The 5,906-nt window shown below is 49.3% G+C and overlaps 1 non-coding gene across 1 annotated transcript; it reads right to left on the reverse strand.

The window, feature by feature from the left end:
* Positions 1-5,440: 5,440 nt before the first annotated feature.
* Positions 5,441-5,543, reverse strand: LOC123841933 (U6 spliceosomal RNA). Its single transcript, XR_006790328.1, has one exon. It is a non-coding gene; the product is annotated as a U6 spliceosomal RNA (small nuclear RNA).
* Between the last annotated feature and the right edge of the window lie 363 nt (positions 5,544-5,906).

A 5,906-nucleotide genomic window follows, 5' to 3' on the forward strand; every position in this document is an offset into this window, starting at 1 on the left:
TTGTTTTCCCGGCCTGTCTTCTGCGGGAGGGGCCTGCCGCGCTGTTACTCAGGCAGCTCTGTTTGGGCGGAGTTGCCCTGCCCCCCTGTGGCTGGGGATGGGCTCAGCGGGACTCAGTCTTTGGGGCTTTTGTTCTCTGGCGCCTTTCCCTGGCGGCTTTCTGCGTCTCTTCCGCAGGTCAGAGCAGAAGAGACCGTTTCCAACCCTCTGCCTCAGAGCAGAGAGACCGCAGTCTGTTCTTCAGTGAGCTCTCCAGGCCACACTGTCTCCATTTCTGTCCGTGCTGCTATAAACTGCAGCGTCCTGGGTCGTGCGCCCCTCCGCAGCGCCCCCAGTCCTGCCTGCAGGTCGGGGCACGTCTCTGCCCTTTGTGCTTCTAAAACCGCCAGCCCTCCCAGTTTGCGCGCGCAGGACTCCGCAGCTTGGGGTTTCCACCCCGGGGGTTGCAGTTCACCGGGGGGACCCCGGCGCACCGGGTTTCTGTCCAGGGGGCTGCGGTTCCCGTGCTCGCGACCCCGCCGGTCTGGTTTTCCACCCCGGGGGCTGCCTTAAAGTCCTTTCCCCGCCGCACCGGTCTGCGAGTCTGTGCCCGTCCGCAGCGCGCAAGGCTGTCACTCACCGGCGGTGTAGGATCCCCACGGCCAGGCTCCCTCCCGCCTCTGTTTATCCTCCGATATCTGCCTGCAGAATCTGGCTCTCGCTTCGTACCTCAAAACCAACCGCCTGCAATATTCTGTTTGTAGAGATCCAGATCTTCTTACATCTCAGGCTAGTTTCGTGGGTGCTCAGAGTGGTCTGGTAGATATCCAGCTCAATTCTGGGGACCAGTTGAAATAGGGTCCCCTACTCCTCTGCCATCTTTCCCCCCTCCCTCAGTAATTTATCTTTTAATGGATATTTAAATAAGCATTTAAATCAAATATTAATTAAATAAAGGTCAAATTATTTCAGAAGTTTACATTATAACCCAGTGGAAATAAATGGCATTCAGTCTCCCTCCATGTTAAGAAGTAAATAAAAACTAGTGATTCTGCTAGATTTCTTGTGGAAACAGAATTTAAGAATCACTTGGAAACCACCTCTCAAGTAATCTTCTGCAAGTCCCAACATGATCCTGACACCCTGGGTGCAGGAAAAATTCCGGAAATGAAGCAATGAGATTCGGATTCCCCCGCCCCGCACATCCCTAGCAGTGACTCTCCTTTGATCGCCTCCCCTCCAACTCACCTCCTTCAGTGCACAGAGAGTCTTCATGAAGGAAACATCTGCTTCTAAAAGTTGTTTTATTTCTCCATGGACAAAGGATCAGTATCCAGAATATATAAAGAGCTCCTACAAACACATTGGAACTTGTCTCGTTCTCCATAGCTGCAATACATGGCAAATAAGCCTATGAAAAGATTGAAAATCTCACAAATAATCAAGAAAACTCTACTTAGAAGGACAATGGGAATGGGCGAAGGTGGTCAAAAGGTACCAACTTCCAGGTATGAGGCTCGTAAATTCTGGGGATTAAAGGGCAGCATAGTGACTAAGGTTAATATTACTGAACTGTATATTTTTTCTTTATCTTTTATTACAACAAATCTTTAATATCACATTGTTTAAAATTTTCATTAAAATTTTACTTATCAAATTTAGTCTAAAATTGGAAGCCAATTCCTCTCCACATTTACATAATGCAGGTCAGAGTCACTTAATAAATATGATATCTTGTTTACTGACTATGACAGAATCTGATTTCTTTATTAGAAGCCATTATCGGGGCACCTGGGCAGCTCAGTCCGTTAAGCATCTGCCTTCTGCTCAGGTGAGGATCCCAGGATGCCCTGGTTGGCAGGACAGAGGCAAGCCTCCCCTCGTGGCCTCTGCCTGGCCTCCAGCTCAGTGCTCAGGGTCCAGGCTGCTCCCCGCTTTCCCTCTACCGCTGCCCACCCTGCACCCTCCACCCCACCGCTGCCCATATTTCCTCTCCTTCTCACTCTCAAATAATTTTTTAAAAAAATAGAAGAATCATGGAACGGTTTCTCCAAATTGCTAGGTCCAGTAACACTGGTATAAAAGAGGACTGTGCTCGTGGGGCGGGGCGAAGCCCAGGACTGCCCACAGGCCGCAGGCTTAGGTCTCCCTGGAGGATTTTGGTAGAACACACAACTCAGCTTGGGTGCTGGCAGGTAAGACAGAGGCCAATGGAAGAGACTCTCTAGGATGAGATTAGAAGGCCAGAGCTCCTTGGACCTCTGGGATACCTGGCTCAGGCCTGGTGCTCTCACCTGGCAGCTAGTCTCCTGCAGAGCCCAGAGCCCAAGCCAGCTGAACTGCCCCTGCCTTGAGCAGAGGTGCCTCAGGAGGTAGGTGGGATTGAGCAGCTGTTGGAATTGGATGCTGTCACCTGAACTGGACCAGGAAAGAATGAGGCAGGGCAAGGACAGTCACATTCAGAACTTGTGTTAGGCTACCAGGGTGAGGAGAGGCTGAAGACAAGGGAAGTTGGATTTGTGTCTAAAACCCTCTCCAGTGATACAGGAACCAGGATCCAGGTCCCTCTCTTTGAGTAGGGCTCCTAGCTCCTCCTTTATGGCTTCTGATCAAAGGGTGGGTCAAGCTCTAAGGAAAGGAAACAGAAGATTCATTCCTGAGGCTTTAGTCTTCAGTCCCACTGTTCAGCCTGGAGCTGACTCTGTGTTGTGCTAATGAGGGAAGAGTATGTTCAGGCTCTGGACCCAGGGGTTGGGGAGGTGTGGGGGTGATGCATGACCATCACACAGTGAGGGCAGATCTTTGAGATAGGGAGTGACTGCAGGGGAGTCTGGGGGAGGGCAGGAGGCCTGACCTAAGATTTCCTCAGCCACTGGAACAAGCTCCTGTTTCTCTTTTAGGGGCTGAAGGTGCTACAAGAAGCCCCTGAGGATGTGCTCTCATTCACCCACTCTCCCCTCTGGTGGGTGGCCTTTCTTCCACCTGCTGTTCATGTCAACCAACGGGAGCTTCAATCCCTGTGGCAAAGCAAGAATCCTCCAGATCATCATGATTATGGAGGAGATGGAACATTTCATTGCCTTCATTCCGGTCATGATAATCCTTCTCTGCACTTTTTCTTAACATTAATGCTATTTTCTGTTGGTGCTCACTGTTGGGATTCCTGCACTTTGCCTTCTAACTGGTTGAACAAGAATTCTGCACAAAGAGACTATTACGCAACTTCTCCTTTGGTATTGGAAATGAGATACTTGTTAGCGTCATGATCCTGTTCATTGTTTAAAAAAAATACTATATGACATTAGAGAACCTTGGGGATTCTTTCCTTTGAGACACAACCTCAAGTCTTTTAAATAAAACAATATTAGAGAGGGGAGCTAAGGTGGTGGAGTAGTAGGAGGACTCTAGGCTTCCCTCATCCCTCGAACACGGCTAGATAAATATCAAATCATTCTGAACACCCAAGACAGCGATCTGAGGACTGACAGAACAAACTACATAATGAGAGGGAGAGAAGAGGTCACATCATGGAAGATGGGAGTTGCAGAGGTGTGATCTGGGGGAGAAAAGCATTGCAAGTGCTGCAGAGGGGAGGGAGCCCTGGTTACGGAGACAAGTGATAGAGAGAGAGAGAGAGGCAGAGGGAAAGAGGTGCACACAGGGGGTTGCACAAGGAAAACACTTCCCCAAAGCCACTGACTGGGAAAACGAGATGAGTTGATGATAGTGAGTTTTTACAACCAGCAGAGCTCAAAGACTGGAGTTTTAGAAGCCTGCGGCGTGGCTGGTCTGGAGCCTGACAGGTATAGCGGTAGTTCTGTGGAGAAGGAGGGCAGATAACCCGGAAGGTGACGGTGTAATCTGAGGATCTCCTGGGACACACTGGGAAAGAGGGTTCTCGCTTCTTAGAGAGCATCTGGGAGAAGTGGCATTGTCTCTGAGGGGACAAAAGAGCCTGGAGTTTGGAGTCAAGTGCAGCCAAAAGCCAGCGTCAAGGTTAGTGGCCCTCAGGAGGTGTCTCTGTCACTAGGCTAAGGGGCAGGGGAGCACAATGGTGTGGCTTCCTTTCTGGGATAGGCTTCATCAGTCCCAGCATGGGAGACCCTCCCCCAAGAGATCAGCTGCCACGCCACGTCCCTAAAGTTTGTAGTTTTGAAACTTGGCCGGTGTGCCTGGCATAGGACACAGGTGCACTGCCCTGCTTGTGGGGGGGGGGGGGGTGCGGCAGACAGCCTGGACACTGACAGGGTGAAGGCAGGGGTCTGAGGGATGCCTGGGACACACGAGGGGAGATTGTTCACTCTTCTGCGAGGGCTTCCCAGACAGGGGCAGTGCAAAGTCCCTTCTTTGGGGAGGAGGGAGTGGGCTGAAGCCATTTTTACCCCCCACCCATCAGCGGGGACTGACTTCAGGGAGCAGCGCGGTGGAGGCCTGAGCCCCTTACACCTCACCCCACCCCTGCACTCTGCAGGTGCTTCTTCACAGGGCAAGTGTGCCTGAGAACCAGAGCCGCGGGCCCCCTGCTAGAACCAGCACAAACCCCCACACGCACCAAGTCTACTGACCCTCGAGGGCTGTAAACTTCAGCTCTAGTGGAAATAGCAGGAGGTCCCTTTAACAAGTAGACCCAAGCACACGCAGTTAAAAGTTAAAACAGACTCTGGCCAAGGTCCAAACACTCCCCACTGCAGGCAAGGAGAAACTCAGCAGAAGCCTGACTTGAGAGAGAGAGCAGTCAAACCACAGCCACAGAGGGCACCGGGCACACCCCAGAGACACCGCCTCAAGCTCCCGGGGCCGGGCCGGACAGGATATTACCTCCTCTTTATAAAGCCATTTCTCTCAGGAGCAGGTAACATAACAGGTTTCCTTTCCTTTGTTTTTGTTTTTGTTTGTTTTTTTTTTGATTATACATGTATTTAATGTCATTTTATTTTTTCTTCATTTTTTAATTTAAATTCAATTAGTTAACATACAGTGTATTATTAGTTTCAGACATAATTTAGTGATTCATCAGTTGCATATAATACCCAGTTCTCATTACATCACGTGCCCTCCTTAATGCCCATCACCCAGTTACCCCATCCCCCACCACCATCCCCTCCAGCAACCCTCAGTCTCCTATGATTAAGAGTCTCTTAATAGTTTGTCTCCCTCTCTGATTTCCCTTATTTTATTTTTCCCTTGCCTTCCCCTTTGATTAGATTTTAGTTCTTTTATTTCTCCAGAAAGGGATTCTCTAGTGTCTTCTATGCTTTTTTTAAGCCCAACTAAGTGTCTTTCTCATCCTTATTCTGAACTCTAGTTCTGACATATGACTTATATCCATGCTGATTAGGTCCCTGGCAGTCAGTACTGCCTCTCGTTCTCTTTTCTGAGGTGAGTTTTTCCGTCTTGTCCTTCTGTCCAGAGAAGAATAGATGAACAAGAGAACAAAGTACTAAAATGGCAACAACGACCCCAAAATATGGAACTCTTCATGAATTTGCACGTCATCCTTGTGCAGGGGCTATGCTAACCTTCTCTCTATTGTTCCAATTTTAGTATATGTGCTGCTGAAGCAAATACCAGGTTGATATTCTTACTCTGGACTCAGTTGTGAGGACCCACAGAAGGGAAGAGAGGATGATTAATTTAGTCTGGGGATGTGGGATGGTTAATTTTGTCTGACCACTTAGTATTTTGGATGAAATTAACATTTAAATTGGTGAACTTCAAGTAAAGGAAAATGTCCTCCAGGACATTGCTGGGCCTTGTCAAATCAGTTGAAGGCCTAAAGAGAACAAGAAGAATGACTTCCCCCCCAAAAGAGGGAATTCTCCCACAGACTGCCTTCAGATTCCGTCTGCACCATTGAGTCTCCTGGGCATCAGTATGCTGGCCCACGCTGCAGATGTCGAGTTGATGGCCTCCACAGGCACATGAGT

Source organism: Mirounga angustirostris, unplaced genomic scaffold (genome assembly GCF_029215605.1).
Source record: "Mirounga angustirostris isolate CCGP_5_RB_7025 unplaced genomic scaffold, mMirAng1.0.hap1 SCAF_8, whole genome shotgun sequence".
In the NCBI taxonomy this organism is placed as follows: domain Eukaryota; kingdom Metazoa; phylum Chordata; class Mammalia; order Carnivora; family Phocidae; genus Mirounga; species Mirounga angustirostris.